This window comes from Nyctereutes procyonoides, unplaced genomic scaffold (assembly GCF_905146905.1).
Source record: "Nyctereutes procyonoides isolate TBG_1078 unplaced genomic scaffold, NYPRO_anot_genome, whole genome shotgun sequence".
In the NCBI taxonomy this organism is placed as follows: Eukaryota; Metazoa; Chordata; class Mammalia; order Carnivora; family Canidae; genus Nyctereutes; species Nyctereutes procyonoides.
In genome coordinates, this window is record NW_026575125.1 from 59,701,933 (window position 1) to 59,722,615 (window position 20,683).

Sequence of the window (20,683 nt, forward strand, 5' to 3'; positions counted from 1 at the left end):
CAAACAAAATTAACAAAGGAAAAAAAAATCTTAAAAAGTAGCAAGACAAAAGATGCCAATGACTTGCAAGGGAAAACTCATAAACAGATCAGGATATTTTTTAACTTAAATGTTGAAAGTCACACTAGAGTGTCATGATATAGTCAAAGTGTTGGTTGGGGAAAATCTTCAGCCTAAAATACACTATCCAGCAGGGCAAAATCATTCAGAATAGGAATGATGAGGAGTTTCCCAGAAAAATAAAAACCAAAAGTGTTCACAAACATTAAACAATATAATGTTAGGAAACACAAATACAGTAAAAAATGAATATTTCTGTAAAAGAATCGGTCAAGGAACTCACAAAAAAATGGAAATGACTTATAATATGCCTAAAAATTTGGGGAGGAAAGGAGAGAATAATTGGTTGAAATGTAAATGACCATCAAATTAATATAGCCTTCTAATACAGAAGAGGTTATAAACACATATAATGGTAACTATAAAAGGTGATATATATATTTCAAATATATAATATTTTATATATATAAAATGTATAAATTTAAATTATATATATATAAATATATATTTAAAATTAACTTTAAATATTAAATAAATACTATATTTCTTTATATATTTATATATACATATATATTTCTTGATGAAAACACAATGTTCCAAAACTCTGGAATACAGGAAAAATGGTTCTAAGAGGGAATTTTATAGCAATACTAGTCTACCTTAAGAAGTGAGCAAAATCTCAAATAAGCAACTTAATCTTGCACTGAAAGAGCTAGAAAATTAATGAATACAACCTAAAACCAGCAGAAGGAAGGAAATAATAAAGATTGCAATAGAAATAAATGATACAGAAATTTTAAAAAACAATAGATCATATCTTTGAAATCGGGAGATGGTTGCTTCAAAAACAAATATAATTGATAAAACTCTAGCCACATTTACCAAGGAAAAAAGAAAAGTACTCATATAAATAAAATCACAAAATCACAAATGAGAGAGGAGAAATAATGACCAACACCACAGAAATTCAAATAAATGTAAGTAAATATCATGAACCAGTGTATGCCAAAGTTGGACAAACTAGAAGAAATGCATACATGTCTAGAAACATATAAACTACAAAAACTGAAACAGGAAGAAACAGAATTTTTAACAGACTGATAACTAGTAAAGAAATTGAGTGAGCAATCAAAAAATCCAAATAGATGATGGAAATAAGATGGTGGCGTAGTAGGAAGACTCTAAGCTTATCTCATCCCTCCAACACAAGTAGATAATTATCAAATCATTCTGAATACCTAACAAATTGACCTGAAGACTAAGAGAACAAAATCCACAACTAAAGTGAGAAAAGAGGCCACAATGAGGAAGGTAGGAAGTGCAGAGAGGTGGTTTGGGGATAAATGAATTGTGAGTACTTTTGAGAGGACAGAAACCTGGTCTCCAAGAAAGGAGAGAGAGAGAGAGAAGCATACAGGGGAATGCACAAGAACACCTCCCCAAAGCAATTGACTGGGGAAATGAGAAGGCTGATGTTCATGAGTTTTTGCAACCAGCAGAGCTCTAAGACTGGAGTTTTAATAATTGGTGGGCTTGGCTGGATTAGAGCCCTCAGGGTGCTGTCTTACTCATGGAAAGAAGTCAGGCAAACAATCCAGGGCAAATGACATGATCTGAGGAATGCCTGTAACACACAGGGAGGAAATTGCTCCTCTTGGAGTGTGACCCTGAGAGGCAGCATTTACAGTTACTTTTCCATGGACAGAAGAGCTGGTGAGTGCCATTTCCATCCCCCACCATTAGCATAGGCACAGAGCCACCTGCCAAGGGAAGCTGGGTGCAACACAGGCTGCCTAGCCTACTTGCTCCTGCATTCTGGCACCACTGCCCTACTTGGTCAAATTTACCTCATTCTTGCTGTGGGAAGACTCCCTCAGAAGACCAAACTAGGTGCCTGCCCACAACATGTCCCTAAAGCCTGGAGTGTTAAAAAAAAAAAAAAGCAGGCTGATGGAATATAGTCTGGAAGGCAATGCACTGCTCCTAAAGAGAAGGCAGGCAAATGACTTGGATGGAGACAGTATGGAAATGGCATTAAGAAAAATGCCCGGGAAATGCAGGTGGGAGATTGATTATTCATTCTTCTGGGATGATTGTCTTGAGAGAAGCAAGCACCGCTACCTATCTCCAGGGAAAATGAAGCTGGCTGGCACCATTTCCCTTCCCAGCTCCTCAGCATAAGATCTACCTTCAGTAAAAAACAGCACCAACACTGGCTGCCTAATGTACTTAAACCAAGTTCTACCTCCTGTGTTCTGCTAGTACTGCCCTTCTTGACAAGTGTACCTCAATCCCAGTGCAGCAGACCCCTTCCCCAGAAGACCAGCAGAAAACGCTGCCCACACCATGTCTCCTGACCAGATAGTTCTGCACGCTTCAGTTCTATTGCAAATAGATTAGGTTCATTCAATAAGTAGACCAGAAAAAAATCTAATTAAAACTAACTACACTCTGCCCCACGATCAAATACTACTCACTGCAGGCAAGGAGACCCTCTGCAAACAACTGGACTAAAGACTAGATCAGCTAAAACATAGTAGCAGAGCACAGAAAGCACACATTAGACATTATTTGAAGGAACAGGCCTGGACACTATATGATCTCTTATTCAGAAACCCATTACTCTCAGAAGTAGGAAACAAACACAAAGAAGACAGAGATTTAGGCAAAATGCCAAGATGGAGGAATTCATCCCAAATGAAACAAGATAATGTCATGACCAGACATCTAAGTGAAACAGATATAAGAAACATGTCTAAAGGAGAGTTTTAAAACAACAATCTGGGATGCCTGGGTGGCTCAGTGATTTAGTGCCTGCCTTCAGCCCAGGACGTGATCCTGGGGTCCTGGGATCAAGTCCCACATCAGGCTCCCTGCATGGAGCCTGTTTCTCCCTCTGCCTGTGTCTCTGCCTCTCTCTCTCTCTCTGTCTCTCATGAATAAATAAAAAAATTAAAAAAGATAAAACAACAATCATAAGGATACAATCTGAGCCTGAGAAAAGAAAGACTTCAAGGAGACCTTAACTGTAGATATAAAAGAACTAAAAAACAATCAGCCAGAAACAAAAAAAATGCAATAACTGAGATTCAAAACAGATTGATGCAATGAACTCAAGGATGGATGAAGCAAAGGAAGGAATAAGTGACATAAAAGATAATGACAAATAGTAATGAAGCTAAACAAAATTGAGAAAGAAGTATTGTGGAACAATAGATTTAGGGAACTCGATGACTACACCAAATGTGATAACATTCATCTGATAGTAGTTCCAGAAAAAAAAGAGAGAGAAAAGGGTACAAAAGGTAGTTTGAGGAAATAATATCTGAAAATTTCCTTAATCCGGGGAAGGAAACAGATATCCAAATTTGGGAGGCACAGAATTACCATCAAAATCAATAAAAGCAGGCAAACACTACAACATGTTGTAATTACGTCTGAAAAATACAGGGATAAAATAAATCAGCCTTGAAAGAAATATTAAAGGGGACTCTGTGAGTGGAAAGGAAAGACTAAAAGTGGTAAAGACACAGAAGGAATAGAAAAATTCACTGGCAACAATAAAAAGCAAATACTAAAATGGCACTAAATACATATCTATCGGTAATTATTCTGAATGTGAATGCACTAAATGCTCAAATCAAAATACATAGGGCATAAAAATGGGGAAAAAAGACCCATCTATATGCTGCCTACAAGATAATCATTTTAGACCTAAAGACAACAGCAGATTGAAGGTGAGTGGATGGGGAAATATTTATCATGCAAATGGACATCAAAAGAGAGTTGGAGAAGCAATACTTACATAAGCTAGATTTTAAGCCAATGACTATAAGAAGAGGAAGAGCACTGTATCATAATAATAATGGGGACTATCCAACAAAAGATCTAACAATTATAAATACTTATGCTCCCAGAATGAGAACACCTAAATATATACAACAATTGGCAAAAAGAACAGAATTTATTGGCAATAATGTGAGTAGAGGACTTTAATACCCCACTTACATCAATGGACAGGCCATATAAGCAGAAAATCAACAAGGGAACAGTGGCTTTGAATGGCATATGTGACAACTTAGCATATATTCAGAATATTCTATCCTAACGCCACAGAATACATATTCTTTTCAAGTGCACATGGGAAATTCTCCAGAATAGATTACATAATAGGTCACAAATCAGGGCTCAACAAATACAAAAAAATTGAAATCATACCATGCATTCTTTCTGACCACAACACTGTGAAACTTGAATCAACCACAAGAAAGAATTTTATAAAGACCACAAATACATGGAAGTTAAACATCATCCTTCTAAAAAATGAATAGGTCAACCAGAAAATTAAAGCAGAAATTTAAAAAAAATACATGGAAACAGATGTAAGTGAAAACACAATGGTACTAAACCTCTGGGATGCAGCAAAAGCTGTCCTAAGAGGGAAGTATATAGCAATTAATCATGACTCAAGAAAAATATCAAATAAGCAACCTAAGATTACACCTAAAGAAACTACAAAATCAATGAATGAAATCTAAAGCCTGCAGAAGAAAAGAACTAATAAAGATTAGACAGGGGTGCCTGGGAGGCTTAGTTGGCTAAGCATATGACTTTGGTTCAGGTCATGATCCTGGAGTCCCTGGATCGACCCCTGCATGGCTCAAGCCAAGAGCCTGATTCTCCCTCTCCCTCTGCTCCTCCCTGCTGTGTTCTCTCTCTCTCTCTTTTTCTCAAATAAATGAATATTTTTTTAAAAAAAGGATTAGAAGAAAAATAATTTATATTGAAATAAAATAATAGAAACTTTTGAAAAATTAATAAAATTGATAAGCTCCTAGGCAGACATATCAAAAAGTAAAGGGATTAAAATAAATAAAATCACAAATGAGAGAGGAGAAATAACAATCAACACCACAGAAATACAAACAAGTATAAGAGAATATTATGAATAACTATATGCCAAAAATTGGACAATCTAGAAGAAATAGATAAATTCCTAGAAATATATAAACTACCAAACAGAAACAGGAAGAAATGGAAAATTTGAACAGACCAATTGAATTGCTTTGAACAGACCAAAGCAATTTCTTTATTGGATGTATGATAAAAAATCAGCCAACAAACAAAATACCAGGACCAGTAAATTCTTTTTGCTATTATTATTATTATTATTATTATTATTAATTCATCTTTTTTTTTTTGGAAGAAAAAGAGAGGATGAGCAGGGCGAAGGGGAAAGTCAGAGGGAGAGAGGGAAGTGGACTTTCTGCTGAGCAGGGTGCCTGACATGGGGCTTGATCTCAGGAACTGGAGATCTGGACCCTGAGCTGAAGGTAGCTGCTTCACCTTCTGAGCCACCCAGGTGCCCCACAGTAAATTCTACCAAACATTTAAAGAAGAGTTAATACCTGTTCTTAAATTATTGCAAAAAAATAAAAAGAAATGGAAGGAAAATTTCCAAATTCATTCTATGAGGCCAGGATTATCCTGATTCCAAAACCAGATAAAGACTGCACTAAAAAAGAAGAGAACTGCAGGCCAAAATCCCTCATAAACATGGATGCAAAAGTCTCAACAAAATATTGGCAAATTGAACCTAATAGTATATGAAAAGAATCATTGATTATAATCAAGTGGGATTTATTCCTGGGCTGCAAGGGTGGCTCAATATTCATAAATCAATCAATGATATACACCACTTTAATAAAAGAAAGGATAAGAACCATAAGATCCTTTCAATAGATGCTGAAAAACCATTTCACAAAGTACAACATCCATTCATGATAACGATCCTGAACAAAATGGTGTTAGAAGGAACATACCTCAACATAATAAATGCCATATACAAGAATCCTACAGCTAATGTCATCTTCAATGAGGAAAAACAGAGAGCTTTTCCTTTACAGTCAGGAATAAGACAGGGATGTCCACTCTCATCACTATTTAACATAATATTGGAGAAACTAGCTATAGCAATTAGGCAACAGAAAGAAATGAAAGACATCCAAATCAGCAAGGAAGAAGTCAAACTAAGAAAAATTAGTCAACCAGAGAAAGAAAAATACCTTATGATTTTACTCATATGTGGAATTTAATAAATAAAACAACAGAGCAAAGGGGTAGAAAAGAGAGAGAGAGAGAGAGAGAGAGAGAGAGAGAGAGAGAGAGAGAAATTAAGCAAGAAACAAACTCTTTTTTTTAAAAAAAGATTTTGTGTATTTATTCATGAGAGACACACACAGAGAGAGAAGCAGAGAGACAGGCAGAGGGAGAAGCAAGCTGCATGCAGGGAGACTGATGCGGGGCTCGATCCCAGGAACTCAGGATGATGGCCAGGGTCGAAGGCAGGCGCTAAACCTCTGAGCCATTCAGGCATCCCAAGAAACAAACTCTTAAGTATAGAGAATAAGGAATGCACTTGTCGATATGAGCACAGGACGATGTATGGACGTGTTGAATCATTATATTGTACATTTGAAACTAATATAACACTGTATGTTAACTAACTCATATTAAAATTAAAACTTAAAAAAATAAAATAAAAACGATTTTCCCCTTTGGCATGTTGGAGAGAAAAATCCTAAGTAATCGGTCATAATTTGTTTGATTGAGCCTATAAGTAAATAGACAATAATGAAGAAGATAATGATGATGCTAGCAAGAATAATGACTCTCCCTAACCAAGAAGTCAGTATATATCATGCAATAAACTCAATATTTCACATACAATATCTCGATGGTTCATTTTTTTTTTTTTTAGCTTTGGGAAAAGTTTTATTTATTTATTTTTTTATAAATTAATTTTTATTGGTGTTCAATTTACCAACATACAGAATAACACCCAGTGCTCATCCCGTCAAGTGTCCCCCTCCGTGCCCGTCACCCATTCACCCCCACCCCCCGCCCTCCTCCCCCTCCACCACCCCTAGTTCATTTCCCAGAGTTAGAAGTCTTTATGTTCTGTCTCCCTTTCTGATATTTCTCACACATTTCTTCTCCCTTCCCTTATATTCCCTTTCACTATTATTCATATTCCCCAAATGAATGAGAACATACACTGTTTGTCCTTCTCCGGTTACTGTGGCCAAGTTCAAAAAGGGTGTTGCCTGAGTTCTCCTCTGGGATTTTGATGGAATCTTGTCTCACATTTAGATCTTTCATCTATTTTGAGTTTATCTTTGTGTATGGTGCAAGAGAGTGGTCCAGTTTCATTCTTCTGCATGTGGATGTCCAATTTTCCCAGCACCATTTATTGAAGAGACTGTCTTTCTTCCAGTGGATCGTCTTTCCTCCTTTATCGTATATTAGTTGACCATAAAGTTCAGGGTCCACTTCTGGGTTCTCTGTTCTGTTCCGTTGATCTATATGTCTGTTTTTGTGCCAGTACCACACTGTCTTGATGAACACAGCTTTGTAGTACAACCTGAAATCTGGCATTGTGATGCCCCCAGATACGGTTTTCTTTTTTAAAATTCCCCTGGCTGTTTGGGGTTTTTTCTGATTCCACACAAATCTTAAAATAATTTGTTCTAAGTCTCTGAAGAAAGTCCATGGTATTTTGATAGGGATTGCATTATACGTGTAAATTGCCCTGGGTAACATTGACATTTTCACAATATTAATTCTGCCAATCCATGAGCATGGAATATTTTTCCATCTCTTTGTGTCTTCCTCAATTTCTTTCAGAAGTGTTCTATAGTTTTTAGGGTATTTTTTGAGAACCATTTGAATGGTAAATGGTTCTCTAACCTTTTATTTTCAGGTTGTAGGTGTCCTTCTGTCTAAAATGAGTCTCTTGTAGACAGCAAATAGATGGGTCCTGCTTTTTTATCCAGTCTGAAACCCTGCGCCTTTTGATGGGGTCATTAAGCCCATTCACGTTCAGAGTTACTATTGACAGATATGAGTTTAGTGTCATCATGATATCTATTTAGTCCTTGTTTTTGTGGATTGTTCCACTGAACTTCTTCTTAAAGGGGAGTTTTAAGAGTCCCCCTTAAAATTTCTTGCAGAGCTGGTTTGGAGGTCACATATTCTTTCAGTTCCTGCCTGTCTTGGAAGCTCTTTATCTCTCCTTCCATTTTGAATGAGAGCCTTGCTGGATAGAGTATTCTTGGTTGCAGGTTCTTCTCATTTAGGACCCTGAATATATCCTGCCAGCCCTTTCTGGCCTGCCAGGTCTCTGTGGAGAGGTCTGCTGTTACCCTAATATTCCTCCCCATGAAAGTCAGGGACTTCTTGTCTCTTGCTGCTTTAAGGATCTTCTCTTTATCTTTGGAATTTGCAAGCTTCACTATTAGATGTCGAGGTGTTGAACGGTTTTTATTGATTTTAGGGGGGGATCTCTCTATTTCCTGGATCTGAATGCCAGTTTCCCTTCCCAGATTGGGAAAGTTTTCAGCTAGGATTTGTTCAAATACATATTCTGGCCCTCTGTCCCTTTCGGCGCCCTCGGGAACCCCAATTAAACGTAGGTTTTTCCTCCTTAGAGTGTCATTTATTTGCCTTAATCTGTCTTCATGGTTCTTTAATTGTTTATCTCTTTTTTCCTCAGTTTCCCTCCTTGCCATCAACTTGTCTTCTATGTCACTCACTCGTTCTTCCACCTCGTTAACCCTCGTCGTTAGGACTTCTAGCTTGGATTGCATCTCATTCAATTGATTTTTAATTTCTGCCTGATTGGATCTAAATTCTGCAGTCATGAAGTCTCGTGAGTCCTTAATGCTTTTTTCTAGAGCCACCAGTAGCTGTATAATGGTGCTTCTGAATTGGCTTTCTGACATTGAAGTGTAATCCAGATTCTGTAACTCTGTGGGAGAGAGGGCTGTTTCTGATTCTTTCTTTTGAGGTGAGGTTTTCCTTCTAGTCATTTTGCTCAGTGCAGAGTGGCCAAAAACAAGTTGTATTGGAACACGGGGGAGTATCACTGGTCCGTCCAGCTGGTCTTCTGGGGGAGGGGCCTGCTGTGCTGATTCTCAGGTGTTAGCACTTGGGGGAGCTGCTCTGCCCCTGCCTGCTGCCGGGCTCAGCGGGGGTTGTTCACCCCGTGGGGCCCCGGGAGGCTCAGCCGCAGTTGCTATGGCAACTCTGGAAGCCTGGATTCAGCCTCCGCAGGAACTACGGGGCTCGGGGCTCTCGGTTCTCCGTCTGCAGGGCCTGGAGGCTCCGGGGCGGGGCCGCTGATCTGCTCAGCTCGGGGCAGGAGCGTCCTCGCTGTCCTGGGCCCTCCCGGCCTCTGCCTGTCCCAGGGGGAGGCGGGATCCTGGGCTGTGTCCCGGCGCCCTGTGCTCCGGGGCCTGCGCTGTTGGATTCGCGCTCCCGCCCTGCAGCTCCCTCCCTGGAGCGGCTCCCGAGCCCCTCCGAGCTGCTCCGGGCTCCGGTCCGCTGTGCGTGCGCTGCAGCCCTTAGGGAGCTCAGCGCACTCTCCTGCGCTCGCAGGTGTCTGTTAGTGTCCCCGGGAGCCCGAGGGCATCCCCGCCCTCCTGGGTCCTGCTCTCACTCCCTGAGGGCCCCTTTCCACCCGGGAAGATTGGTGCAGCTCCTGCTCCTCCGGGACGGGGCTCTCCTGTCCTGGGGACACTCGTCCCGACCTCAGCCCGGCTCCTCGCGGTGCCCCTCCCCCTCCGAGGCCTTTTGTTCCTTTATTTCTTTTTCCCCGTCTTCCTACCTTGATAGAAGCGCGAACTCTTCTCACTGTAGCGTTCCAGCTGGTCTCTCTTTACATCTCAGGCCGAATTCGTAGATTTTCAGGATGATTTGAAGGTTATCTAGGTAATTTGGTGGGGACAGGTGATTTGGGGACCCTGCTCTTCCGCCATCTTGCCCCAACAATCGATGGTTCATTTTTAAAAAAATATTTTATCTATTCATTCATGAGAGTCAGAGAGAGAGAGAGAGAGAGAGAGAGAGAGAGAGAGAGAGGCAGAGACACAGGCAGAAGGAGAAGCAGGCTCCATGAAGGGAGCCTGATGTGGGACTCAATCCCAGGACTCCAGGATTACGCCCTGGGCTGAAGGCAGGCACTAAACCGCTGAGCTACCCAGGGATCCCTCCATGGTTCATTAATGCTGATCAGCAACAAAATGAGAAAAAAAGAGGAAAATATTTGGTTTTCATAAAATTTAATTGTGACTTTGCTTCTACTTATGCTACAGAAAGCTACAGGAGGGGTCCCTGGGTGGCGCAGTGGTTTGGTGCCTGCCTTTGGCCCAAGGCGCGATCCTGGAGACCCGGGATCGAATCCCACGTCAGGCTCCCGGCGCATGGAGCCTGCTTCTCCCTCTGCCTGTGTCTCTGCCTCTCTCTCTCTCTCTGTGACTATCATAAATAAATAAAAAAATAAAAAAAGAAAGCTACAGGAGAATATTCCCTTCAAAAAGTTAGAAAAGTCTTGATAATCTACAAATCGCTGTTATTTTATTGAGATATAAGTGACACATAACATATTAACTTCAGGTGTACAACATAATTATTAAATACTTATATATATTGTGAAATGATTACCACAGTAAGTCCTGAAATCCCATCCCCACACATAGTTATCAATTTTCTATTCTTATAAGAACTTTTAAGATCTAATATCCTAGCAACTTTCAAATATAAGATATGGTGTTATTAACTGTAGTACCCATGCTGTACATTACATCTGCATGACTTACTCATTTTGTAAGTAAATATCTGCATTTTTTGACCCCCCTTCATGAATTTTCCTAACCCCAATCCCTGCTCCAGGCAACCAACCACCAATATATTCTCTCCCCCCTCCTTTTTTTAAAAAGATTTTTTATTTATTTATTCATGAGAGACACACACAGAAAGAGAGAGAGAGAGATTGGCAGAGACACAGGCAGGGGGAGAAGCAGGCTCCATGCAGGGAGCCTGATGTGGGACTAAATCCGGGGATTCCAGGATCACGCGCTGGGCCGAATGCAGGCACAAAACCACTGAGCCACCCAGGGATCCCTCCCCCCTCCCTTTTTTTAAAAAAAAATTTGTATATATATTTTTGGAGTTCAATTTGCCAACATATAGTATAACACCCAGTGCTCATCCCGTCAAGTGCCCTCCTCAGTGCCCATTACCCAATGACACTTCGCCTCTCCCACCTCCCCTTCCACTGCCTCTTGTTTGTTTCCCAGAGTTAGGATTCTCTCATGTTCTGTCACCCTCTCTGATTTTTCCCACTCGTTTTCTCTCCTTTCCCCTATAATACCCCAATATGTTCTCTATATGCATTAACTTTTTTTTGTTTTGTTTTTAGATTCCAAATATCAGTAAGTACATATGGTATTTATCTTTTTCTGTCTGAGTCATTTCACTTAGTCTAATGTCTTCAATGTCCATCCAAGTTGTAGCAAACCGAAAGATTTTATTCTTATTTTTATGTTTGACTAATATTCCACTGCATGCATATGCATCTATGTCTATATCTGTATTATCATCTATCATCTATCTATCTATCTATCTATCTATCTATCTATCTATCTATCATCTATCTATCTATCTATCTATCATCTATCAATCTGTTTATATCTATCTATCTATCTATCTATCTATCTATCTATCATCTATCTATCTTCTATCTATTATCTATCATCTATCTATCTATCTATCTATCTATCTATCTATCATCTATCTATCATCTATCTATCTTCTATCTATCATCTATCTATCTATCTATCTATCTATCTATCTATCTATCTATCATCTATCATCTATCTATGACATTTTCTTTATCCATTTATCCACTGATGAGCACATAGGTTGTTTCCATGTCTTGAGTAATGTTTCAATAACCATGGGGATGCAGATATATTTCAAGTTGATGTTTTTGTTTCCTTTGGACAAATACACGGAAGCAGAATGTCTGGACCATAGTTATATTTTTACATTTTAGGGGAAATTCAATATTGTTTTCCATAGTAGCTTCATCAATTTACTTTCCTACCAACAATACACAAGAATTCACTTCTCTCCACATCCTCATCAACAATTATTATTTCTTTTCCTTTTGATAATAGCCATTATAACAAGTCTGAGGTAATATCACACTGTGGTTTTGATTTACATTTCCATGGTGATGAGTAATGTTAACACTTTTTCATGTACCTGTCGGCCATCTGTATGTCTTCACTGGAAAAAAAATCTATCCATATCTTCTGCTATTTTTTTTTCAGATTTCACATTATTTTTGCTATTGAGTTGTATAAGTTATTTATATACTTTGGATAGTAACTTCTTATTAGATATATGATTTGCAAATATTTTTTTCTTATTTGGTAAGTTGCTTTTTAATTTTGTTCATAGTTTCCTTTGCTGTACAGGTGCCTTTTAGATTTATGTAGTCCCACCCATTTATTTTTCTTTTTGTTACCTTTGCTTTTGTTGTGAAGTTCAGTAAGAAGTAATTGTCAGGTATCATGTCAAGAGGTTTACCACCTGTTTCCCTTGATATTTTTTATGGTTTCAGGTCTTAAATTCAAGATGTTAACCCATTTTGAGTTATTATTTATGTACGGTGTAAGATAATAGCATTGTTCCATATTTTATTTTGCATTTGACCATCCAGTTTTTCCAACAACATTTATTGAATAGACTGTCCTTTTTCTATTTGAATATTCTTGGCTCTGCTAAATTAACCATAAACTTGTATGGGTTTATTTCTAGGCTCTCCACTCTATTCCATTGATGGAGTGTCTCCTTTGATGCTTTTATGGTTTTGACCAGTATAGCTTTGTTCTATAGCTTGAAATCAGGAAGTGTGATGGCTTTCACTTTTTTTTTTTCTCAAAATTGCTTTGTAAATTCAGGGTCTTTGGTGGTTTCATACAGATTTTAGAATTGTTCAATTTCTGTAAAAAAAAGTCATTAGGATTTTGCTAGGTATGTATTAAATTGGTAGATTGCTTTAGGTAATATGGACATTGTAACAAATTAATTATTTCCATCCATGCACATAAAATTCTTTCCAGTTATTTGTGTCATTTTCAATTATTTTCATCAGTGCCTTAGAATTTTCAGCATAGAGATTTCTCAAATTCTGGAAAAATTTTTCCAAGTATTTACTTTTTGATGCAATAGTATTGCTTTTATTTCATAAGAGTTTATTTTAAATTCAATTTCGTTAACATATAGTGTATTATTAGTTTCTGGGGTAGAATTTAGTGATTCATCAGTTGCATATAACACCAGTGCTCATTTCATCCAGTGCCCTCCTTAATGTCCTTTACCCAATTACCCTATACCTCCACCTATCTCCCCTCTAGCAATCTTCAGTATGTTCTGTATATTTAAGAGTCTCTTATCGTTTGCCTCCCTCTCTGTCTTTATTTTTCTTTCCCTTCCCCTACGTTCATCTGTATGGTTTTCTAAGTTCCACATATAAGTGAAATGATATGGTATTTGTCTTTCTCCAACTTTTTGCTTAGCATAATACCCTCTAGTTCCATCCACAACATTAAAAATGGCAAGGGGGAGCCCTGGGTGGCTCAGAGGTTTAGTGCCTGCCTTCGGCCCAGGGCATGACCCTGGGATCCCTGGATTGAGTTCCACATCAGGCTCCCTGCGTGGAGCTTGCTTCTCCTTCTGCCTGTGTCTCTGTTTCACTATCTGTGTGTGTCTCTCATGAATAAATAAATAAAATATTTTTTAAATGGCAAGGTTTCATTCTTTTTGATGGTTGAGTGATATTCAATTGGAGATTATATCTATATCTATATCTATATCTATATCTATATCTATATCTATATCTAATCTATATCTCTATCATCTATATCCCACATATTCTTTATCCATTCATCAGTAAATGTAAATTTGGGCTCTCTCATTGTTATGGCTATTGTGGGATAGTGCTGCTGTAAACATTAGAGTGCATGTGTCCTTTGGATCACTATTTTTGTATCCTTTGGATAAATACTTAGTAGTGCAATTGTTGGGACATAGGGTAGTTCTATTTTTAACTTTCTTAAGAACCTCTATACTGTTTTCCAAAGTAGCTACAACAGTTTGTATTACCACCAAAGATGTAAGAGGGTTCTCCTTTCTCTACATCCTTGCCAACATCTATTGTTTCCTGAGTTGTTAATTTTAGCCACACTGACTGGTGTGAGGTGATATCTCATTGTGCTTTTGATTTATATTTTCCTGATGATAAGTGATGTAGAACATTTTTTCATGTGTCTGTTAGCGATTTATATGTCTTCTTTGGAGAAAAGTCTTCTGCACATTTCTTAACTGTATTTTTTTTAAATTTGGCAGTGTTGAGTTTGGTGAGTACTTTATAGATTTTGGATACAAGGCCATTACCTGATAAGTCATTTGTAAATATCTTCTCCTATTCTGTGAGTTGCCATTAAGTTTTGTTGATTGTTTCCATTGCCATGCTTTTTATCTTGAGATCCCAACAATTTATTCTTGCTTTTGTTTCCCCCTCCAGAGAGGTGTCTAGTAAGAAGTTGCTCTGGATGAGGTCAAAGAGATTGCTGCATGTGTTTTCCTCTAGTATTTTGATGGATTCTTATCTCACATTTAGGTCTTTCACACTTTTTGAATTTATTTTTGTATATGGTGTAAGAAAGTGTTCTAGTTTCATTGCTCCAGGATGTTGCTGTTGAATTTCACACCATTTGTTGAAGAGGATAGGATGTCTTTTTTTCCATTGGATGTTCTTTCTTCCTTTGTCAAAGATTAGATGACCATAGAGTAGAAGGTTCATTTCTCTTTTTTACATTTTTTAATTTAAATTCAATTTGGTAACATATACTATAAAACCCAGTACTCATCCCATCAAGTGCTCATCGTCTAGTTATCCCATCACCCAAACCAACTCCTCTTCTGCAACCCTTTGTTTCTTTCCCAGAATTAAGAGTCTCTCATAGTTTCTCATCCTCTCTAATTTCTCCCACTCAGTTTCCATCCTTTCCCTTCTAATCTCTTTCACTATTTTTTATATTCCCTGTAGGAGTGAAACCATATGATGATTGTCCTTCTACGATTGACTTACTTCACTCAGCATAATACCCTCCAGTTCCATTCACATTGAAGAAAAATGGTGGGTATTTGTCTCTTCTGATGGCTGAGTAATATTCCAATCAATACATACACCACATTATCTTTATCCACTTCTCTGTCGAAGGACATCGTGGCTCCTTCGACAGTCGGAAATTGTGGACGTTGCTTCTATGAACTTTGGGGTGCAAGTGTCCTGGCATTTCACTAGATCAGTATCTTTGGGGTAAATACCCACTAGTGCAATTGTCGCATCATAGGGAACATCTATTTTTTTATGTTTATAAATTTATTTTTTATTGGTGTTCAATTTACCAACATATAGAATAACACCCAGTGCTCACCCCATCAAGTGCCCACCTCAGTGCACGCCACCCAGTCACCCCCACCCCCCACCCACCTCCCCTTTGAACATCCCTAGTTCGTTTCCCAGAGTTAGGAGTCTTTATGTTCTGTCTCCCTTTCGGAATTTCCCACTCATTTTTCTCCTTTCCCCTTTATTCCCTTTCACTATTTTTATATTCCCCAAATGAATGAGACCAAATCATGTTTGTCCTTCTCTGATGGACTTATTTTACTCAGCATAATACCCTCCAGTTCCATCCACATCGAAGCAAATGGTGGGTATTGTCGTTTCTAATGGCTGAGAAATATTCCATTGTATACATAAACCACATCTTTATCCATTCATCTTACGAAGGACACCAAGGCTCCTTCCACAGTTTGGCTACTGTGGACATTGCTGTTATAAACATCGGGGTGCAGGTGTCCCGGGGTTTCATTGCATCTGTATCTTTGGGGTAAATCCCCAACAGTGCAATTGCTGGGTCGTAGGGCAGGTCTATTTTTAACTCTGAGGAACCTCCACACTGTTTTCAACACCAGTTTGCATTCCCACCGATGGTGCAAGATGGTTCCCTTTTCTCCACATCACCTCCAACATTTGTTGTTTCCAGTCTTGTTAATTTTCACCATTCTCACTGGTGTGAGATGGTATCTCATTGTGGTTTTGATTTGTATTTCCCTGATGGCAAATGATGCAGAGCATTTATCATGTGCTTGTTGGCCATGTGTATGTATATCTTCTTAGGCAAAATTTAGGTTCACATCTTCTGCCCATTTCAACGTTGGATTTTTTGTTTCTTGAGTGTTGAGTTTAATAAGCTCTTTATAGATATTGGATACTAGCCCTTTATCTGATATGTCAATTGCAAATATCTTCTCCCATTCTGTAGGTTGTATTTTAGTTTTGTTGTTTCTTTTGCTGTGCAGAAGCTTTTTATCTTGATAAAGCCTCAATAGATCATTTTTGCTTTTCTTTCCCTTGCCTTCATATGGGTGCCTTGCAAGAAGTTGCCATGGCCAAGTTCAAAAAAGTTGTTACCTGTGTTCTCCTCTAGGATTTTGATGGAATATTGTCTCACATTAAGATCTTTCAACCATTTTGAGTTTATCTTTGTGTATGGTGTAAGATAATGGTCCAGTTTCATTCGTCTACATGTGGATGTCCAATTTTCCCAGCAACATTTATTGAAGAGACTGTCTTTTTTCCAGTGGATAGTCTTTCTTCCTTTGTCGAATATTAGTTGACCATAAAGTTGAGGGTCCACTTCTGGATTCTCTATTCTGTTCCATTGATGTATGTGTCTGTTTTTGTGCTAGGACCACAGTGTCTTGATGACCACAGCTTTGTAGTACAACCGGAAAACTGGCATTGTGATGCCCCTAGCTCTGGTTTTCTTTTTTAAAATTCCCCTGACTTTTCGGGTCTTTTCTGATTCCACACAAATCTTAAGATGATTTGATCCAACTCTCTGAAGAAAGTCCATGCTATTTTGATAGGGGTTGCATTATATGTGTAAATTGCCCTGGGTAACATTGACATTTTCACAATTTTAATTCTATGAATCCATAAGCATGGAATATTTTTCCATCTCTTTGTGTCCTCCTCAATTTCTTTCAGAATTGTTCTGTAGTTTTTAGGCTATAGATCCTTAACCTCTTTGATTAGGTTTATTTTTAGGTATCTTATGCTTTTGGGTGCAATTTCCAGTGGGATTGCTTTCTTAATTTCTTTCTTCAGCCTCATTGTTAGTGTATAGAAAGGCCACTGACTTCTGGGCATTGATTTTGTATCCTGACACACTGCCAAATTGCTATATGAGTTCTAGCAATCTTGGGGTGGAGTCTTTTGGGTTTTCTATGGACACTATCATGTCATCTGCGAAGAGGGAGAGTTTGACTTCTTTGCCAATTTGAATGCCTTTTATTTCTTTTTGTTCCCTGATTGCCGAGGCTAGGACTTCTAGTACTATGTTGAATAGCAGTGGTGAGAGTGGACATCCCTGTTGTGTTCCTGATCTTAGGGGAAAGGCTCCCAATGTTTCCCCACTGAGAATGATATTTGCTGTGGGATTTTCGTAGATGGCTTTAAGATGCTGAGAATTTCTCCCTCTCTCGATAATCTCTCAAGAGTTTTGATCAGGAATGGATGCTGTATTTTGTCAAATGCTTTCTCTGCATCTATTGAGAGGATCATAGGGTTCTTATTTTTTCTCTTGCTGACAAAAGTTAATCTGTTCCACAGTTTGGTTTTTTTTTTCCACAATTCTTCTGGTCTCTATTTCATTGAGTTCTGCTCAAATCTTTATTAATTCTCTTCTTCTGCTGGGTGTAGGATCTATTTGCTGTTTTTTTGTACAGCTCCTTTAGGTGCAAGGTTAGCTTTTGTATTTGAGTTCTTTCCAGTTTTTGGATGGATGCTTGTATTGAGAAATATTTCCCCCTCAGGACTACTTTTGCTACATCCCAAAGATTTTGAACAGTTATATCTTCATTCTCATTAGTTTCCTTGAATCTTTTTTATTCTTTTTTATTATTCCTTAATTTCCTGGTTGACCCTTTCATCTTTTAGCAGGAAGGTGCTGTTTGAAGTCCTTCCAAACTTCTTCTTGTGATTGTGTTCCAGTTTCAAAGCATTATGGTCTGAAAATATGCAGGGGACGATCCCGATCTCTTGGTATGGGTTAAGACCTGATTTGTGACCCAGTATGTGGTCTCTTCTGGAGAAAGTTCCATGTGCGCCAGAGAAGAATGTGTATTCAGGTGTGTTTGTATGTAAAGTTCTCTAAATATCTGTGAAATCCATCTGGTCCAGTTTATCCTTTAAAGCTCTTGTTTCTTAGGAGATGTTGTGCCTAGAAAATCTGTCGATTGTAGAAAGCACTATATTCAGTTCACCAAGTGTAAGTGTGTTATTTCTCAGTATGTCTTAACTTTGGTTATTAATTGGTTGATATATTTGGCACCTCCCACATTCGGGGCATAAATATTCATGATTGTTAGGTCCTCTTGTTGGATAGATCCTTTAAGTATGATATAGTGTCCCTCTCTCACTACAGTCTTTGGGATAAACTTTAAATCTGAGATGAGGATAGCTACCCCTGCTTTCTTTTGAGGACCATTTGAATAGTACATGGTTCTCCAACCTTTTATTTTCAGGCTGTAGGTGTCCTTATGTCTAAAATGAGTTTCTTGTAGACAGCAAATAGAGGGGTTTTGCTTTTTTATCCAGTTTGAAACCCCGTGCCTTTTGATGGGGTCCTTATGCCTATTAACATTCAGAGTTACTATCAAAAGATATGAATTTAGTGTCATCATCATACCTATTCAGTCCCTTTTTTGTGGATTGTTTCATTGAATTTTCTCTTTCTTTTGCAGAGACCCCCTTAATATTTCTTGCAGAGCTGGTTTGGTGGTCACAGATTCTTTCAGTTTCTGCCTATCTTGGAAGCTCTTTATCTCTCCTTCTCTATTGAATGAGAGCCTTGCTGGATAGAATATTCTTGGCTACAGGTTCTTCTCATTTAGGACCCTGAATGTATATTGCCAGCCCTTTCTGGCCCGCCAAGTCTCTCTGGAGAGGTCTGTTGTTAACCTAATATTCCTCCCCATAAGGGTTATGGATCTCTTGTCTCTTGCTGCTTTAAGGATCTTGTCTTTATCTTTGGAATTTGCAAGCTTCACTATTAAAGGTAATGGTGTTGAGTGGTTATGATTGATTTTAGGGGGGTATCTCTCTATCTCCTGGATCCGTGTGCCTGTTTCCCTCTGCAAGTTAAGGAAGGTCTCAGCTATGATTTGTTCAAATACACTTTCTCGACCTCTGTCCCTTTCTGCACCCTCTGGAACCCCAATTAAACATAATAGATTTTTTTTTCCTTCTGAGGCTGTCATTTATTTCCCTTAACTTATCCTCAGGATCTTTTAATTGTTTTTTTCTTTTTTCCTCAGTTTCCTTCCTTGCCATCAACTTTTCTTCTATGTCACTCACTCATTCTTCTACCTCGTTAATCCTCATCATTAGGACCTCCAGTTGAATTGCATCTCACTTAATGTAATTTTAATTCCGGGCTGATGAGATCTAAATTTGCAGTCATGAAGGCTCTTGAATCCTTTATGCATTTTTCTAGAGTCACCAGTAGCTTTATAATTGTGCTTCTCAATTGGCTTTCCGACATTGAATTGTGGATGATATCTAAATCCCACAGTCATGAAGTCTCTTGAATCCTTTATGTTTTTTCTTGAGCCACCAGTAGCTTTATAATTGTGCCTCTGAATTGGCTTTATGACATTGAATTGCGATCCAAATTTTGTAACTCTGTGGGAGGGAGTACTGTTTCTGATTCTTTCTTTTGTGGTGAGTTCTTCCTTCTAGTCATTTTGCTCAGTGCAGAGTGGCCAAAAACAAGTTGTACTGGAAAAGGGAGAAAAAGAGAGAAAAAAAAAGATAAAAAAGGGGGGGGGACAAACAGAAAATAAAAAAAACAAGGGGGAGTATCCTCTGATTCTATATACTGTAAATCTCTAGACTTTCCCTGGAATTTTCCAGGGATGCTTGGTCAATAATTTGCTTTTCCCTTATCCTTCTAGCTGGTCTTCTGGGGGAGGGGCCTACTGTGCTGATTCTCAGGTGCGTGCACCTGGGGGAGCTGCCCAGCCCTCTGCCAGGTGCATGGCTCAGTGGGAGCTGTTTATCCTATGATGCCCCTGCTCAGTCCCAGTTACAAGGTGACACCAGGAGGAACAATAACAGTGGCAGCGGCCAGCTCTCCAAATCTAGAGTCAGCTCCAGCAGTAAGTACCGCAGCTCCCAGTTTACAGGGGCCCGGATGCTCTGGGGGCAGGGGGCGCTGATCTGCACAGCTTGGGGCCGCCCAGCGGCAGGAGTGTCCTTGCTATCCTGTGTCCTCCTGGCCTCTGCCTGTCCCAGGGGGAGCGCCCAATTTTGGGCTGTGTCCCCCAGCGCCCTGGGCTCTGGGGTCTGTACTGTTGGAATCGCTTTCCCGGTGCTGTGCAGCCCCTTCCGCGAGGAGCCGCTGTCTGATCCGCCCGCCGGAGCTGCTCCCGGGGCCACGCCGCCCCCTCTGCGTGGAGCCACTGCCTGAGCTGCCTTCTGACCTGTTCCCCCACCCTGTGGGGCGTGCACTGTGTCCCCTCTTGGCCCACAGTGTGTGGCACACTCTCCCCCAGGGCACAGTTCCTCTGTTAGTGCCCCTGGGAGCCTGAGGGCATCCCAGCCCCTCCTGGGATCCTGCAGGAGCTCCCTGAGAGCGCC